This window comes from Monodelphis domestica, chromosome 2, assembly GCF_027887165.1.
Source record: "Monodelphis domestica isolate mMonDom1 chromosome 2, mMonDom1.pri, whole genome shotgun sequence".
NCBI classification, from domain to species: Eukaryota; Metazoa; Chordata; class Mammalia; order Didelphimorphia; family Didelphidae; genus Monodelphis; species Monodelphis domestica.
Genome location: NC_077228.1, coordinates 381,327,656 through 381,347,814, shown reverse-complemented (window position 1 = coordinate 381,347,814; position 20,159 = coordinate 381,327,656). Strand labels below are relative to the sequence as shown.

Genomic DNA, 20,159 nt, shown 5'->3' with positions numbered 1-20,159 from the left:
TGTTACTAGAAAGAAAAAGATACTGGCCAGGAGTCATCAAGCCTGGATGGAAGTTGTTAGATCTAAGTATTACTTATTAATTATGCAACCTTGTTATAGTCTCCTAAAAAAGAGATTTTCACAAAACCTAGGAAGACTTTTATGAACCGATCCAGTCAGGAGTAAGCAGAACCACAAGAATTCTTTATACTATTGCATTAACATCATAAAAATAAGCCATTTTGAAAAACCTTAGAGTTGTAATTAATCCAGTGATCAGTCATGAAGACCAACAATGAACCATGTAATACATCTCCTAACAGAGATATCATGCAGAATGAGACACACAATTTTAGATATTGTGATTATCAGGATTTGTTTTGCTTGAGAATTTATTTGTTAGAAGGTTTTTATTTTCTTTCTTTTTCCTTTGATGAGGCATACAGAGAAGAAAAAATAAAATGCTTCATAACTTTTTATATATGTAAATTTTATGTAAATAGGTATAAATTTTAATGCTAAAAAAGACAAGAGTTCCTCATACTTTCTGGGCATTGGTTTCCTGAAATAATAATAACTCAGTGTCAGTCACTGTGAGAATCAAATGAGAATACGTGTGAAACTTCATTCACAATGAAGCACAAACTCTATATGGTATTGATATTTATAGCCCTTTATTCACATATCAATAGCCCTATCACTTAATTCATTTGCTATTCTGGTACATACTTATCAGCAGTGTAGTATAATAGTAAGACTAGTCTCATAATCAGAACCAGGCTTGGATCTTAATGTATTTAGATATAGTATTTATATATACACATAGCATATATACATATATGTGTGTATGCATATATAAACATAAATATATGTATATATACATACTAAATTTGCTGCATGACCTAGGAAACATTTCTTAACTTCTCTTTTTTCTTACCTGCAAAATTGAAGATTTTAATAATATGAACTATCTCCTGGTGTTATAAAGAAAGTGCTTTTAAAATCTCAAAGTATTTATCATCATCATCAACTTATTAATTAGTTTCCAACTGCCCTAGGGGAAACATTATTCTGAGTAATGTCTATATAATATTAGCCTTTACTACCATGCCTTCCTTTGCATCTAAAGCATGGCCTTTCTTATATTTATGAAAATCCCCTGCAGCTAAAAATGGATTCACACTAACTTTTATTATTTCCAGTTCCAAAAACCATCTATTTCAAGTGGCTTTAATTGTTTAGCTTGATATTTCTAGATCAAATACTTGCATTTTTTTCTAAGGACACTTAGAAATAATGAACACTTGTGTGGTAGTAATGAAAAAAAAACACAAGACATTAAATGTCAAATTTATGAAGTTCATATACCTAAATCTAGTTATGTGATGCCGCTATTCAATTACTCTAATGACTTTCTTTTATCTTCCCAGGAAAGTTCAACTTTCTTTTCTTGTCATTCAAGACCCTATACAACCTGACACCACTCTCCCTACCTTCCCTATCCAGTTTATGTTAGACTCCATCCACATAGTCTATCTCTTCTACATATCCTCCACTTTTCTCGTTTATTCCTTTTTTCATGTCATATTCTATGCATAGAATGTTGTTCAGCCATGTCCAAATCTTCATGACCCCACTTAGGGTTTTCTTGACAAAGATACAGAGATAGTTTGCCATTTCCTTCTGCAGTTTATTTTACAGGTAAAGAAACTGAGGCAGATAGGTTTAAGTGACTTGCCCAGGGTCATACAGCTAGTAAGCATCTGAATCCAGGTTTGAACCAAAATATTTCTAACTCCAGGCCTGGGACTCTATGCATTGTACTACCTAGCTGCCCAAGCATAGAATATCTTCCTCAAACTCATGCTTTTAAATTTTCCTCTCATACGTTAATATCAAATTCAAAGGCCACTTGCTCCAAGAAACCTTCCCTTTTCCCACTGATCAATAATGATCCAAACTCCCTGGAACTGGACCCAATTCAAAGTATGTCTTAAAGACCAACGGTTAAATTATTTGGGGAGGACCTGTTTTTGTGGGTCAGGGTTAGCTACCTGAGAGATCAATTCCTACATACCTATTAAGTAAACCTTGTTCTAAACTTTTACATAACATAACTAGAGAAAAGAAACAGTCCATCCTAACAATTCACAATATGCCAACAAACAATAATGAGTAGTTGCTGAATTAATGATACAAATGCTTAAAAGAGTTAAAAGACCTAAGAGATCATAGGCTGGAATTGGGCTGCATTTTAAAGAGGACTATCAGCTGTATGTTAGAGAATGGATAAGCATTAGGAAAAAAAGGATAGTGAGCCACTCTAGGCAGAGAAAGTGGTATCAACAAAAACAGAGGCAAAAAAACAGAAGATGCATTCAAGTAAGAATGAGTGAGTGGTTTGTGAGTAGGTAGAGATTTAAGTGGTCCCAAATTTGGTAAGAGATTTGATCTCTAAGCAATAGATTTCATCCTATAGACAATGGAAAAACCATCAAATGGTGAAGAGAAGAACTGTGCCAATGAACGTAATATTTTAGGAAGAGGACTCATGTTGGATGTACTAAAAGTGACAAGAATAGAGGCAGGTTCATCATAGGATCTAGAATACATGATCACAAAGCAAGTACTTCACTATAGGGTATATAGACTTGAAAGAGAATATCATCTACTCCTCTCATTTAGTGGAAAAGAAAAAGAAAGTCAAAGGAGATGAATTTAACTTGCCCAAGTAGTAGAACAAGAATTCAACAAATGTCCCCTAAATCCAGTGCTTTCTGTTCTATGTTATAGTATCTAACTTCAAAAAGTTAGTAAGCTCTTGAAGTAATTTTGCAATAATTCAGGCATGAGTTGACAAAGTGTCTAGACTAGAGTGGTGACAATAGAAAAAGGAAGAAGCAGATATAAATAAGATTTAGAAGCAAGAATAAAGAGAGCTTAAAAATGAAAAAGTGGTGTTAACTATTCGATTTCTATTAAATTTCCAATCAGACTATTCTTCTAGGATTTTTGGTACCATAATGGTACAGAGGGGGTAGTGTAATAATGAATAGAGTTCTGGGCTTGGAACTAGAAAGACCTGGGTCCAAATGCTTCTTGTGACACTGTTTTTGGGGGGGTTTTTTGGACAAGTCACAAAACCTCAATGTGCTTCAGGTGTATCCCTAACATATGCCATATATGTCTCCTAGGTTGTGATCTGGATTGGTGGGAAGAGATCCTAAACTTAAAAAGCCACTGATCACCTCTACTAGAGGAAGTTCTCCTTCCTCACACTGACAAAATCACCATAACCTTCATCTATGGTATCATAGCAGTGCAAAAAGCAAATACTCTCCTGCCTGCATGACCAGTCCTACATATTGACCCCCATGTTTCTGTCATTTATGTTCAGGCACTATGTGTCTCTGTCTCTGTCCCCCAGTTGTCACCTGTCCTCTCCTGTATATCTCCATCCTCCACATGTTTGCTCCTGATATATTCTTCCTCTTGGCTCCAGTCAAGTTTCTACATGGCTGGCCTCATCCCCAGTGTTTTCCTTCTGCTGTGACTTGTATTCAGTGAATTCTATGTGTTCCCCCAAATATGATGAGTAACCAGACACTTTTGCTATTTGTTATTGGAGTTCAGTCATTTTTCAGTCATATCCAACTCTTCCTGACCCCATTTTGGAATTCTTCGGGTAGAGATAGTGTAATAGTTTGGTCATTTCCTTCTCTAGATCATTTTACAGATGAGGAACTGAGGCAAACAGGGTTAAGTGACTAGCCAAGGGTCACACAATAAATATCTAATGCCAGATTTGAACTCAAGATGTCTTCCTTATCTCAAGCCCATTGCTAGAGCCATTGTGCCATCTAGCTGCCCAACCAGATACTTGATTATCAGCAAAGATTTATTTTCTACCTTAGGCACTCACTATACCATCTATTATATAACTCATTCAGTGAAGATGCTCCATTATCAGTCCAAAAAATAAACATGGATTTCAAAGGTATTATTTATGTATAACTACTGCAGTCATACTACTGAAGGAAAATAGTTACTATATAAATAAAAAGGAATTGAAGAAACTATTGCATTTTATGTGTTTTTTCCTTAATCAGTAGGATAGCACTATTTCTTGTGATTAAAAAGTAAAATTTAAAATTGTTACATTAGCTTTTTGATTAATAAGTACTACACCAAAATTTAGCAATGGGATAATAAGCAATAGCATTTGTGATCATATAACTGATGTCACACAGAGGAAACTAGAAAAAAAAATTCTATTCAAGCATTGTGATTTCAATCCAGACCCTCTTTAGGTTGGCCTGTCATGCAATTTTGACTTAACAAATGTTAACTAATGAAACATTAGAGGTGAAATGTTAAAAGGCAACGTGCAAAAGCAAAAACTGAGAAACCAACTTTAAATTCAGTTAATGAACTTCTCCAAAGGAGATTCCATGCAGATTTCAGGTGACTAATGACTTGGGTTTTTGTTATTGTTGTTTTAGACTCAACAAGTTGCTGGTTGCTCCAGCAGTGATGCCTCGGTTACTCAACTGCATTCCTGGAGTCACTTCTGTAGTCTCCTAGGCAAGTCTTGAAGCCCTTGGGAATTAAAGACAGGATCCAAGAAATCCATTCTTCTTTGCATGTTCCCACGATATAGATGTGCAGGACTTTCCGAATGATCATACGGACACAAAGGTTAGTGAATTATGTAAATAACTCATTCTCTAAAGCACTAAACTTCATTACAGTGAATACCTAGTGTATATTAATGAAGTAGTCCTAGAGTGGAAAGGGTTATTGAATAGTAATCTTTAGAATCATTGAAGAAAGTGGTCCCATTTGTACATTTCCATAGAATGGCGAAAGAAAGATTAGCCTCCTAATTAAGTGATTTTATATCTGTCCACTGAGTTGAGAATTCAACAAAGGTAAAAAGTGCTCTGATTAATGTTAATGCTAGTACTTGTATCTATTTTACTGAGCTTGAACCCTCTGGTGAAACCAGCCAGTTACCCATCAGCTTCTCTTTTAGACTATTAAATAGAGTCAGCTAGTTATCATATATCTTTATCTCTCTTTCATAGTTAGATTGTTTTGAGTCCAATCCAATCCAAAGAACCGCCCTCACTGATTATCCTGACTATCTCATCTCCTAACTAGTCTACCCAAAAAGGTCATTTGACTCATTTAGATACTTAATGTAATTAGATCTGTTTCTAAAAACAAATTTGGACAACTGTGGCCCATATCACTCTGATTGACTAGGAGTGAACACATTTTTGACAGCTTAAATTTTGTTCCTTACTTCGAAATCTCAGCCTTAGGTGTCAAAAGGATGGATTGTTAGGCTTGGTAGTCTTCTCTCCACAGAAAAGAACTTGCAGAGAGTGTGATGTGATTAGAGACATGCTTGATTCCATTCACTGAGGACAGTGAAGGGCATTTCCATGCACATCATTTTTGACGACCAATTGATTTTGTATAAAGTTTTATGAGTATTGGTGTTCTTTTTCTCTCTGTAGCCTAAAGATAAACTGACTCATAATGAATTAAGTTGGACCTCAGACTTGCAGTGACATCATTGATGTTGTATAGAATGTTTGTTGTTATGGCAAAGAGTCTCAAGACCCTTTGATTGAATCACAGCCTTGTAAATATTATATTCCTTGTAATTCTACACATTTTATAATGTTTCTTGTTTATACAGTCTGAGAGGTCAAAAACTAATCTTCTCCAGAAGGGAATTGATATCCCTAATGTACTCATTCAAAGTAGAAGCTAGCATTTACAAAGCATTTTAAGGTTTACAAAGCACTTTACAAATATTTCTCATTTTGGTCACTAAAACCCTGAGATGTAGGTTCTATTATTATTCCTATTTTATGGATACAAAAACGAAAGCAATGAAGGTTCAATGACTTGTTCAGTCACAGCTAAATTTGAACTTGTCTTTCTGATTCTACCAGTAATCTATCCATTGAACCACTCCAGAGCACTTTTTAAAATAACTGCACCATTAAAATGGGGCAGAGAGGGGGAACAAAATTGAATTCATCCCTTTAGTATGATGATATTTATATATTTTCCATATGCCTTTTTAAATGGCAATCAAAATGCATGATGATGTAGCATCAATTAAGAATGAAGATTATTTCTTCTTTGCATTTGTTGTCAGAAATATATACCAGCTCTGATAACAAAATGTCTTCAGACAAGATGTATTGCATGGTAAACTCTGAATATTTTTTTCACATTTTTTAATTGTTTGGGGTTTTTTGACAGGAAAAAGATTTGTTTTGACATTAAAACCCCCAAATAAGTCTATATTACAATATTCAATTAAATTTTCTGATATTCTTTTTCAATATTAGGGCTATTTTTTCCATTTTTCCTTCTTTTCTAGGAAAGCAGATAGAATAGAAGTTGGTGATGTTCCCATAGACAATGTTCATTATCATGAATGCCTAATTTTTCAGACTATGTTCTTAAAATACAATTTCATAAAGAAAGCTTACTAAGTAGTTTTGGCAAATTTGATAAATATAGACTCTTCACTATCTGTAAGTAGAATCTGTGAAAAAATAAGGCAGTTTAAAAACAGAACAAAACAAAATTGATCATAGTTTGTTTTTTTTAAAATAGTTACCTGGGCATTTGGGCACTAATCTTGGAGCATACTTTAATCTTTGAAATTTCCTCATATACATAGAGAAAACTTCTTAGGTAGGGATATATAGGTATGAGGTAATAGTCATGGATGAATTTAAATTCAACTTAATGAATATTTATTAAGTTTAGAATACACAGAATTTCAGGAGGTGTTTGGAAGAAGAATCATGGAAGATGTATGATTGCTTCCTTCTAGGAATTTATGTTCTAGATTAAATTTAGTTGATACATAGTTAATATGGTTCAAAGTACAGTTCAAATATACAGAAGAAAGAACATAGATTATATGAGTATTTCCACAGTGTGGAAAGACACAAATTGCTTTCTGGTAAACTCAAAACTATCTATCTTTGAAAGCTATTTAAAGCTAAGAAAGTAGGGTCAGCTCCCAGGCAAGGCCATTTTTGCTATGGTTGTAGGTTGATGGATACATTCTGTTGGAGGCCACAATGATTTGTTTTTGGTATATTTCTATTCTTAAGATTTCTCTATGGATAAAAATACATAAAAGAAGATAATAATCTCTGTCTAGTTACTTTTTATAAAATTATAGTCAGTGAAGTGGAAAGTTCATTTTCTTGTGTCTAGAGAATGTTGGAAAATTGGATAAAGAATTGAGTTTGTCACCCTTTCTTGAATGCTAAGTTGGAGCCTGAGGAAAGAAATTATCCTTTCTAAGTGAACTTTACCTGAGAGGAATCTTCTAATTCTTTTATCCTAAAGGTAATGAAAAGACTCATATTGAATCTATTTCTCGCATTGGTTTTGGAAGTTGCATTCTCTCTCTCTCTCTCTCTCTCTCTCTCTCTCTCTCTCTCTCTCTCTCTCTCTCTCTCTCTCTTTCTGTCTGTCTGTCTCTGTCTCTGTCTCTCTGTCTCCATCTCTCTGTCTCTCTCCCTCTCTCTGTCTCTCCTCTCTGTCTCTGTCTGTCTGTCTCTGTCTGTCTCTGTCTCTGTCTCTCTCTCTGTTTCTCACTCTCTCTTTCTTTCTTTCTCTCTGTCTTTCTACCTCTCTCTCCCTTTCTGTCTCTCTGTGTCCCTATCTCTTTCTCTCTCTGTTTTCTCTCTCTTTCTGTCTCTGTGTATCTCTCTGTCTCTTTCTCTCTCACATGCCCTCTCTTTCTCGCTCTCTCCCTCTGTCTCTCTTAGAATGTATAAATACATATACATGTATATATAGACACATACATGGTACATGCATGTTTGTGGCTATCATGAGTATATACACATGCATGTTCATCTGTATATATGTGTTTGCGTGTGCATATGTTTGCGTGTGTATATACACTGTGTGCGTGTGTCTGTATAAAGCAGATATATAGTTGGTATTGTGCATAGAAGCAATCATTGCAAATATACCTCTAACTTTCACTGAGGGAATAAACTAGACAACGGGGTGAACTAAACTTTTCTTTTAGTCAAAAAATGGAATCTTATCACAATAATATACCCTATGCTTGGAAATCAGACTTTTAGCATTTTTCAATTCTGCTAAACCACTATGAACCAGGGAGGGGGGCATAAATAAAAAACCTCTGAGCAGCCAAAATAGCAGTCACAAAGCACATACACAAAAGCCTGTGACCTCTACCTGCAATACCTGCAGATAACCAGGTAGCATCTAGCAAAATTTTTTAAGCAATGAGATTTCATTATAACCTTAAGAGAGTTGTCTGGGGCACCAAAAGTTTAAGTGACTTGTAGAGGATAAGGTAGTCAATATGTGTCTGAGGTAAATGGCTCCTAGGTCAGGTCACTACATACATCACTTTTCCTCAACACAAAGCAAGCCTGGCTATCTGCCCACTGCAGATTAGAAGGGGTGGAACTCAATGGTGGGAGTAGAGACAGGCAAAATGGGAGTTAGTCTGCTGTTACAGGAGAAAGGAGGAAAAGCATAAAAATCCAGAAAAGATGCTAGAATGACAATAATCTGAGATCATAGTGATAGGAGCCTTCAATATCCCCCCCAAAAGAAATCCTTCAAGACATTATGGTTTTGCCAACATAATGATGGCCCCCAATGTCAAAGGGAAGCCTGGTTTAGTGGAAGGAGCATTAAATCTAGAATCCAAGGACTTTAGTTCAAACCTCACTTCTGGCACTTACTACTCATGTGATCACGAGCAAATAATTTACTTATCTCTCTGCACCTCAGTTTTCTCATCTATAAAATTATTAGATTTGACAGGATGACTTTTACACTATCTTCCTGCCCTAAATCTCTGGTCCTATCATTTTGCCTCTCCATTTGCAGTTCTATAAAATGAAGAGGATATTAAAATAGTTCATCTATAAGGTCCCTTTGAGCTTTAAGTCCTTTGATCCTAGAGTTATCAAAAGATGTTATGTTCAACATATTTAGTTTAAGAAGATCTGAAACTATTTCATACTTTTTTAATTTAAATTTTAACATAATTAATTTTAATGCCTTAAACTATCTAGGAATCATATAGATTATGTAGATTATATAAAGAGATAGAAATAGAAATAAAGATGATAGAGGGAGAGGAAGAGGGAGCAGTAGGGAGGCAACTTGGTGGCACAGTGAATACAGTGCTAACCTGCTGTCAGGAAGACCTAAGTTAGAATTTCGCTTTGGACACCATGTGTGACCTTGGGCAAATCAGTTAACCTCTGTTTGCCTCCATTTTCTAATCTGTAAAACAGGGATAATAATGTTGTTAATCTCCCAGGGTTGCTGTGAGCATAAAATGAGATATTTGTAAAGAATTTTACAAACTTTAAAGCACTATGTAAATGCTAACTATTATTATATATAAACTTAAGTATCCACACTTTTCTAGTGCAGCAATTTTAATGTTTTACCTATAAGGTCTTTCCCTTAGAATGACTTTAAAACAAAATTATAGCTCCTCCTGTTTTCATGGGCATTTAAGTATCACTTCAGAAATTTATAAATAAGAATTGAAGTTTAATATAGATGTAATATTATTATTTTATTATATGATGATATATTACATTATAATATATATTATAATTATTATATTATATTGATATATTATATTTATTTTAGGGTATATTTCTTAAAAAAATCATTTGTTGTACATTATAAAAAAACAGAAATCACAAAGTTTTTCTTTTCATTAATCAAACAATAATTTAAAATTATTATGTTTAATTACTTGGAAAGAATCTTATGCTAGATGATTCCAAATGCAATATCAAGAATTCTCTGCCTCTAATTGTTTCTTTCATTTAAAGGATAATTTCACATGTTTGGTTACATTAGTGTTAATTTGCTTTTGTTCCTTTAAATCTCCAGTGGAACATACGGTTAGTCTCACCATTATTACTACCAGCTGTGGTTGGCCTGTGATTTTGTTCATTCTGTCTAAATTCCAAAGCAATTAGCTCTTTAGTTTAATGACAATATTTGTTAATGGGTTTTGGGGGCCAAATTCTGCTGTTGGATGGTGGGTGGTAAGTCTAAAGATAGACTGTGGCCCTTATGTTCCAAAGTATTATCTGTGTAATTTGAACCAAAATAAAGACTTTTCTGAATTTCTTGTTGGAAAACATGACATTATTCTGACTTCTGAAGAAGTTTCTTCACTGTTTTTAAAACCGAAATAACCATTTACAAAGGAGCTAAGTCCTTTAAAAGTTAATTGGTATAATTATTCATTAGGGTAAAAAATTCATAGATGAAATTATTTGAATTAAATAGTCTCTACCTGACTTACTGTCAAGTCTAAATTTGTTGCAAGTCTTCCCTAGAATCTTCCTACCTGCTTAATGAATTGTTTACAACCCTTTGATTTTTAATTGTGTCTTACTATTAAAAGAATATGGGACATTATATGGTGGAAATACTCTTGAATTTGCAATTAGAAGACCTAAGTTAAAATCCCAAATGTGACACCAAATGTCTATGTAACTTTGGACAAGTTACCCAAATTAATTTCTCTAAACTTCAGTTTCCCTATCTAGAAAGTTATTGGTTTGAGATTAGACTGGGTGATAACATTTTTCTAGTTCTAAAATTCCTCTGAAAATAAGAGACTTTGAATGAGGCAGAGCTGTTTATAATCAAGATGCTAAGTGTCATAAAGGTAATGACAAATTAAGGAGAATAAACCAAAATTAGGTCTATTAAAATGTGTTTGAAATTTTAAAAGTTCTGCTCTGGTGACTGGATGTTTATAGCCCAGAGAAGGGAAAACTAAAAATAGTCTTGATTGTCTTCAAGGGATGATGTTTGAAAGCCTGAAGAGGGAATAGGCTTATTCTTTGTTACTCTGGAGACAAATTAGGACCAGTAGTGATATATAATAGATGTTGGCACAATGTCATGCTAATAACAGTTTACAAATTAATAGCACATTACAATTTATAAAAACTTTCTTCATTGAACCCCTTAAAAAGTTGATATATTTTCCCTATGCTTACCTAACAAGGAGCAGAAATAGATCTCAAACCCAGTTCTGATTCCAACTATACAAATTCATCCACTATGCTATATTGTCTTCCTTAAAGGAACTTTCAAATGCAATTATCCAGTGATAAAATGGACTACCTTGAAGAGTCATTGCATTCCACAGGAGACATTTCATATCTAAAAAGAATATATGCCAATGTCAACTATTATTACTCAAGGAGGAGAGACAGTGTCACAGAGAAGAAACATGAGTTATTTAGTGTGAAGATCTGGGCTTAAAATCGGGGTCAGCCATTTAACCAACTAACCTTTTTGAGCCTTACTTTCCTCATGTAAAATGAGGTTGATGGTACTCAAATTATCCATCTCACATGATTGTTTCAAAGAGAAGCACTTTGTAAACTACAAAAGCCTATCAAAGAGATGAGATGCTTTATGAAAATAGTTAAATAGCTAAAAATGAGACACTAGATATATATCTATGATGTTTTCTCTTATTTGTTAACTTGATTTGAACATAATTTTGGTTCTTCAGGCTATGATATAATTCTTCTGCAAAGCAGGGACAGACTTTAGGCACTGAGCTTGTTGATCCCAAAAGACGTGAAGACCATTTGGGTGTGTGTGTATAATTATTGCCATGTGTATTGAAGTATTTCCTGTCAGCTAACTATGTGATATTATTGCTTTAACTTATTTCTGTAGCTCATTACAACATCTACTTTGCTTCATCATGGTGGACCCATAGGTATAGATGTGAATTTACTTCCTCTGTCCTGTGCTAGATGAATCATTTATCCCTCTAAAATTTGGGAGATTTGAGATAAATGATTGAACTTCAGTGCCCTTATCTACTTTAAATACTTTGAGATAATGAGATCTTTTTATTGACAGCTTGAAGATGAACTCACTGCCTTATCAGAGTCCATTATCAACTTGGCCAAAAAATATGGGGCCACATTTGCAGATAAGATAATATGCGTATTGAGGTCAATTAGGCAGGGGATGATTTAGGTACATGAAAGAAGTATTGGGCTAGTCTATTAACAGATAGTATTCTGATTTTTTTTTCTGAGTCCTCCAAGTTATTATTCCAAATTCTTTTTTTTAGCAGAATGTATGCAAAATATTGTGGAAATACAAAGCCTCTATAAAATACTGTCTTGTCTCCTCCATAATCTTATAATCTAGTTAGGATTCAGTTTTCTTTGTTACCGAATCACTGAACAAACTCTTAGTTATTTTTTTTTTAATTAGACTCAGTGATTAGTTAGCATATAGGTAGACAATAATTACTTCAAATTGCTTTAAGAAAATATACCCAGGAATTTTCTACTCTGTTTCTATCTTTTATAAAAATAACTTATCTTTCAATTTTTGCAAAGATGCTTGACAAATTCAATTTATCTTAAAGATAAAGTAGTTTCTATCTAAAGATAAAGTAGATAATGGAAAATGAAACTCCTACTATGAAATAATTGGTTTAAAATTGATTGGGGGCTGGACCAGTTCTGCAGAGCACCCAGTGAAGAATTTCTCCTAGTACAGATCAGCATATTTTCTGCAATTCACAATCTGAGAGAGTTGCCCAGGGAACTAAGGAGTTAAGTGACCTACCCAGTGTCATGTATTAAGTATGCCTTGGAGACCAGACTTGAACCCATGTCAATCTAGCTCTGAGGCTTTTTCTCTAGTTATTATGCTACACTGTCTATTGGGAAATAATTAAATACATAAAAATTGTAGGCAAATAAATTTTTCTTCATTGTCATTAAAATGTGGATGAAAGCTATTCTTTTTGAGAGAGAGGTAGATAAATTAGACAGAAGTAGCTTTCATTGAATCAGACATTTTAGTCAAGAAAGTTATTTGATTTAAAGAAAGGTAGAAAATCTTACTCCTCCCCCCAAAACAGGTATTTTAAACAGCAGGATGTAATTTCAGACTATTTGCAGTCAAGAGGTTTCTGCTGAGCAAAAATGCTCATTCAATTTAGAAATGCAGATTATAATAATTTTCCTATCTTCCTCACAGCAGGTTTTCTGCCATCATTTTGCAGACTCATAAGTTTTGATATGATATAACTAGGTGATTTTGGTTCCAGGTGACACATTCTTCAAGCACATTCATATTAGTTCAAATTAGTTATGATGCAAAATTGCTTAGTTTTTCCCAGTGAAATGGAAGACAGTTGAGTTGCTTTACTAAGGTAAAGGCATGTTTGTAATATAAGCAAAGAAGTTTATGATGACAGATTTCACAGAATTTAAAAAATGAGGGAAAGAAAGCTTGATTTCAGTCTGAAATTGTCAAGAGATTTGTGGATATGTGCCTATGACTTCCACTGAAAATAAAAAGAAGAAAATCAACCAATAAAGTTGACCTTTAGATCATTAACTATGCACATTTAGACTGTTAATTATACATGTTAAACACATCTGTGCATATATACCCACATATATGCAGAGAGAAAGAGAGAGAGAGAGAGAGAGAGAGAGAGAGAGAGAGAGAGAGAGAGAGAGAGAGAGAGAGAGAGAGGAAGATGGATAGACAGAAAAGATTCAAAATTGCATAGTGAATTAAGAACTAGACTAGAACTCAGAGAGATATGAGTTCAAAGGATTCATGGGATTGGATCACTTAAATTTGGCAAAGCATTTAATCACTTAATGCTCTTAGCAACTCTTAAAACAGGTGTTAAACTGTTGATGCCAGTATAATTCCCCAGTATGGGTTAAATCAGGTGAAAATATTAATCGTTAATGTTTAACAAAATTGAAAAAAATACAATGCAACATAGATAATGTTAATTTGTGGGTTTCTAGGTCAATATATATGATCAGTAGGGATCCACATCAACTTGAGTTTAATATTCCTATTCTAAGACTATGAATTGCTGAACCATTATAGGTCTTCATGCCTGGGGAGAGTTTCCTCAACTAGAGAAAGATTTTTCTATAGTAGTGATTATACAAATTCAGACAAAAAAATAAAATGGAAAATGCTAAATTCTTTGACGGCAGCAATATAATGTTTTAAATGACATTAAGTTCTTATTTCCCTATCACTCACACCTTGGCCAACAAAATGTAGGTTACAATTGTCTTTATGTTCTTGAGAGGGTCAAGATTCTCAAGCCTTCCTTTCATTATTAGATATTATCTGTCTTCTGGGATTGGAATGATCCTATTTTGTGGGGTTTGTATATATAAAGCTCAATTCATAAAGTACTGCTTTGATGTCAATCAGTAAGTTATTGACCTCATTTGATAAATAAAGGAAATCAGGGCAGGAAGACTTAAATTAATTACTCCAAATCACAGAGGGGAAGACAATGTCTGAACTACCTTCAGATTATCAACTCTTGTGTTCCCTATTTCCAGATTCAGGCCACTAATCCAATTAACCAGTGCTAAAAGTCTACTTATAAAAGTAGGTTTATTTGTGTGCTATAAAAACAAGTGCATTTTTATCTTGTCTAATAAGTGATACCAAACCTAATGGAAGGAATTTTGTAAGAGGGAGCCTAAATGTCCAGCCAAGTTCAATGTCCAAAAAAAAAAAAATACAAGTAATCTCTTCCATACCATGGGTGCTAGGATTTGGAACCCCTGTGATCTGAAAAATTGACATAAAATGTTTTAGCATTCAAAGAAGTTTGAATTTTTTTTCCTTTTTCTTTTATGTAGTCTTTACCCTTACTGGAAAACTTGGGTCAAATATTTAATAATTCATAATAATAAATAAATTAGCTATATGTAGGTCAATGTTAAGTAAAAATGCTATATGAAAAAAGAAACTTTAAAATATGAAATAAACATGATCATTTTTAAATGAATTAAATTTGAAAATAATATTGAATGTATTTTATGTATAACAAAAGACATTTTAAAATAACCTTTGAATCTCCCTCCTGGCACTCACCATTAGACTGCTATAGATCTCTGCAATCTAACTCCAAATGAAGAATTTGAATGCTACTCCAAAAAAAATCCCATTTAATTTCTTATGCCAACCTATGATAAATTGAAACTATGATAAGGAAAGTTACAATATGTAAAGGATACCTATACTTGTACAAATGTATTTTTATACTAGGCATACTAATTGTAACAGAATTATCAACACCCAAACCTAACCTAATGATGTCTTACATTCTGGAGTAGTTCACTGAAATGCTTTAGGTAGAATTTTCTCTAGATCCAGTGATATTGTCAAATAAATAGCTTCCTTATTAGTGAAAACTCAGTATGATGTGGATTTGAAAAGTGGTCTCCAATTATGAGTCAAATTATTTGATAATGCCAATTTTGTCCCAAAATTAAAAATAAAATCTAAGTCTACATCCTTTATATAGCATTAGAATTCTTTAGGGCATTTTATTAGAAGTAGTCTATGGGAAATAGAACCTTTTAAATGACATAGTGGAGAATTTTCAAAAACAGCAAATGCCTTCTCCTATACTATCTAGTCTAGTGATGGTGAACCTTTTAGAGACCAAGTGCCCAAACTGCAACTCCAATACTGCATGTGAACAGCTCCCTTACCCTAGACCAGGGAAGGAGGAAGCACTCCCATTGGGCTGCTGAGCAGAGGGGTGGGTAATGTGAAAAAATGTCCTTAGGCTGGGTGGAAAAGGGGAGGAAAGCAGGCCCCTCTGGCACACATGCCATAGGTTCGCCAATATGGACCTAGTCCTTTTAGTCTTTCTTCTATGTTCTCTAGACTTCTTGGAACAATTACAGCTTAAGCTAGTATCAATGTATCTTATAATTTCTTTATCCATACTACATGCAATAAGAGGTGCTCTAGCATCATAGATAGAGAACAAGCTTCAGAGTCCAGAATATAAGGGTTCAAATCCATCCTGTCTCTGATACATAATGGTTGTATGATTCTGGTCAACTCACTTAATCCCCCAGTTCCCAGAAACTCCCAAGTCTATTAATTATAGCTCTTCATTGAAAAGTTTCCTCATTAGGAGTTCCCAAAACAAGGAAATAATAGATAGAGACAAAATAAATTAATGAATAGATACTACATTGAAAAAACCCTAAAATTATATGAAGCAATACATAAGAATATTTAAGGGGGAAGCTGGGTAGCTCAGTGGATTGAGAGCTAGCCCTTGAGACGGGAGGTCCTAGGTTCAAATCTGGCCTCAGACACTTCCCAACTGTGTGGCCCTGGGCTCCAAGACAGAAGGTAAGGGTTAAAAAAAAAGAATATTTAAAACTGTAATCATCAATATAGCAATATTTATGAATTCTTGTTGTTCAATCATGTTCAACTCTTCCTGACCCCATAGACCATAGTCATGCATGGGGTTTTCTTGGCAAGGAAACTGGAATGGTTTGCCATTTTCTTCTCCTGTGGATCCTTTTGTCAGGCAACCACACTTGCCTACAGTCACACAACTAGGAACTATCTGAGGCTGGATTCGAATCCAAGTTTTCCTGACTCCAGGGCCACTTCTCTTAACCACTGAGCCAGAGCTGCCTCAGAGTGCTTACAAATAAATTAAGGTAAAAAAAATCTTGCCATAGAAACTTTGAGTATAATTTCTGTTTAAGTATGAGAAATGAACTAATAAATTGGACTCTTACTAATTGGCATTAATTTGTTCTCTTTTGAATACCACTGCAAAAATTATTTATATGTAGAAAGTATATTCATTGGCAATGCTAGAAACTTTTAACTGTCAGTATCCAAGAAAGTGTTTCCATTTAAAATTAATGAGTGTTGAGCTAAGTTGTGAATCTAATAGGATAAGCAAATTAGTAATAAATCCAAGAAGCTAAAAATGTTCCCTCTCTTGCTTAAATATATAGCTATGTGGCACAATTCTTAAAAGTATCCATGATATTTCTCTCCTCAAAACACATGAAGAATTTATATGATGATAGTGGTTAACTTTTCTGTGTACAGAATGTATGTTTACTCAATGAAATGCAATCCTGTCATTTTTTCTGTTGGTTTTGAAGGTAAATAGAGTGATGGATGATAAGTCATAAAATTATGTTATGAAAAACATTTAAGAAGCATTATCTTCCTGGCTCCCTCAACTTTACTAGGAAATCACAGAGGATAAAGTGAGAATAGAGCAATATGATAAGAAAGAAATTAAAATTAAGTGAAAAATCTTTTTTTCCAGCAAATTATTTTGGGGTAGAACAATGCTATGAAGAAAAAAAATTGAAATGTATAATAAAATTGTGATGGGCCTAAAGAGTTTAAAGTATTCCTGTATATATAACAAAATATATTCCATAGACAAGTCATAGATATCTATAAAATAAATATATTTATAAAATAGTTGTTTCATTAAAGTTTATACATCTTCTATGACTGTTTTTATATCCATATGTTGATAATACACCTTAAAACATGTTCTTATCATTTTCTTTTCAAATGTGAATCTTAAATTTGCTAACTCTTTGGCATCTCTATCTATTGTAGTATTAGAATTGCAGTTTCCCATTGCCCGTAGGCAAGTTATTATATATAATTTGGAATATGCTTTCATATTTTAATACTAGAATGGATCCATTATTTGACAGTTGGAATCCTTTAACTGATTCAGTTTGCAACTTTATGTCTTCTTATCTTCTTAGATTTTTCTCTATATTTTCTTATAAGATTTGTGTATAGAACCTGCTGAATCAATGGGACTCTTTTCTCTGTTTTTGTCTCTGTCTCCCTCTTCCTCTCTCTCTCTAGATCGTGTGCATATTATATTATGTTATTATATATTATTACATAACAATATTTTATAAACATGTGTAGAGAAAGAGAAAAGATGAAAAGAGAAAGTAATGAGATAAACAAATATACCATTAAGATTATCTGTTGCTTTGCATTGTTACCTAGTCACCCTACTTTCCTTTTCTCATGATGCATTAGTTTGACTTCAGTTTGTGGAAAAATTCCAGAATTCACTATTAAAGAGATTTATTGTAAGCTCTTGGAAAGAAAAGCAATAAACTTAAGGAGACAGCATGCATTCATGGAGAATGTCATGGTATTTCCTTTTTGGCAACTTAACTGATAGATCAAGGAAAATGTAATCAGAGACAAGAATTTCAGAAAGATATTTGATTAGGAAAATAATTATGATCTCCTTATGGACAACATGGAGAGATGTAGATAGAAGATGGTACAATTAAATGGATTTTCAATCAGGTGACTGACCTCTAAGAAAAGTGATTAATGAGTTGATGTCAACTGGCAAAGGTATGTCCAGTTGAGTGCTATAGTACTCTGTCTTGGTTGGCCCTATTTATTAAATATTTTTTATCAGTAATTTGTATAATAAGTAACAGATGCCATACCCATCAAACTGGGAAATGAAAATAAGTTGGAAGAGATAACTAATACAGTAGAGAGCCTAATCAGAATCTTAAAAAAAACTGTTGGGCTAAAATAAGGAACTAAAATTAATAGGATGGAATTCAATAGGCTTGGATGTAAACCTTATATTTGGGTTAGAAATTTTAATTTCACAAGTATAAAATGAGGCAGTTGTCTCTAGACAGCAATCTGTGTGAAAAATATTTGATGTTTTATAGGTGGCAGAAAAGGCTAATGTGATCTTCAGCTACTTTAGTAGAAACAGAACAAGAAGAATAAGTAAGGTTAGAATTCCAATGATAACTTACTTATTCAACATCTTGAGTATTGTGTTCAGTTCTAGATACCACATTTTGGAAGGGACCTTGTCAAACTCAAGCATACCTAGAAGGTCACCAGGATGGTGAACAGATTAAAGAGCACATCTTTATATGGAATTAAGGACATTTAACCTAAAGAAAAGACTTGTGGGGGAGGAGTGAGAGCTAGCAAAATATTTGAAGACTGGCTAAAAGAATCAGACTTGGTTTACTCAATCCTATAAGCAGAACTAAGATTGAAGAAGAACAATGAAAAGAAGTTTCCATCTTATGAGAGAATTTTTTCTAGCAAATAAAGTTCTCTAAACATGGAAAGATGTACCTAATGTGACTTCTCCATCTCTGGAACTCTTCAAGGAAAGGTTGATGAATATTTTTATTGAAGTTATAAAAATAATTCCTGCTTAAATTAAACTAGAAGAAGATCAGTACATTCCAACTGTGAACCTATTACTTTATACCCTTCATAAAGTCTTTTATGACATTTCAATAGTTTTAAAAATTTCTAAATACCTGCCATATTTATATGAGACTATCCATGACCTAATGGAGTCAAATGAGAAAATAAGGCATATATAAAGATAACAGTAATTCATAATAATAATTGATTAGTTATTAACCTTAGAGTAATGTGAAATGAAGTGCTTTGTCAGATCCCTGTTTGAAAAGGCCATTGATGACTAGGAGAACATGGAAGACTTACAGAAGGACTTAACACTTGAGCTGGGCTTTAAGATATAGATATGAAGTAGGCAAAAGACAACACAGGCACAAAGACCAGCAAGAGAAAGGGCTATGAGAAAGTTAAGGACATACAAGGGGAGAAAAAGAGTGCAATTTAATTGGTGGAATTCATAAAAATGGAAAATATTTAATTACCAATTTATATATGGCAGCTTTGTTAAAACAAAAAGCAATAAACACTTACATCCAATACATGATGAATGGCTGAATAAAATATAGCATATCTATGTAATAGAACGTTATTGTGCCATTACAAGTATCAAAAATGAAGAATTTTAACATTAAAAAATGAAATGATACAGAAGGAAGAAAATAGAATCAAAACAATATTCACAGACTGTCTATAAAAATAAGAATAAAAGCAATATCTAAGAAACACAGGAAAAAAGATCTCAAGAGAGCATGGAAGTAAATAAAATGTTTTTTTGTTTATTAAAATCAGTTAGTGCTTTAAATAATAGTAAGTAGTTTGAAGTTTATAGTTTTATGAAGTAAAAAAGAATAAGTGGTGATAAAGAGCCTATAGGGTGGTACATACACAGAACTTAATAACAAATGTGGGGAACTTGGTAAACAATCTTTCTGTTTATTAAAAAAAAATAGTGAAGTTAGAAAGAGGAGGAGGTTTGGAGAGATAGATAACTTGCTTGCCTTGGGACACATTGATATGAGATAGTGAAGCAGAGACATCCT

The 20,159-nt window shown here is 33.4% G+C and overlaps 1 protein-coding gene across 2 annotated transcripts in view; it reads left to right on the top strand.

Annotated features, from left to right (window-relative positions):
• Positions 1-20,159, top strand: part of HS3ST5 (heparan sulfate-glucosamine 3-sulfotransferase 5) — a 302,402-nt gene that overhangs the window by 130,043 nt on the left and 152,200 nt on the right. For both annotated transcript variants that reach the window (XM_007484451.3, XM_007484453.2), the window contains exon 2: positions 4,482-4,677. The gene's annotated coding sequence lies outside the window, so the exon portion shown is untranslated. The remainder of the gene's footprint in view (positions 1-4,481; positions 4,678-20,159) is intronic.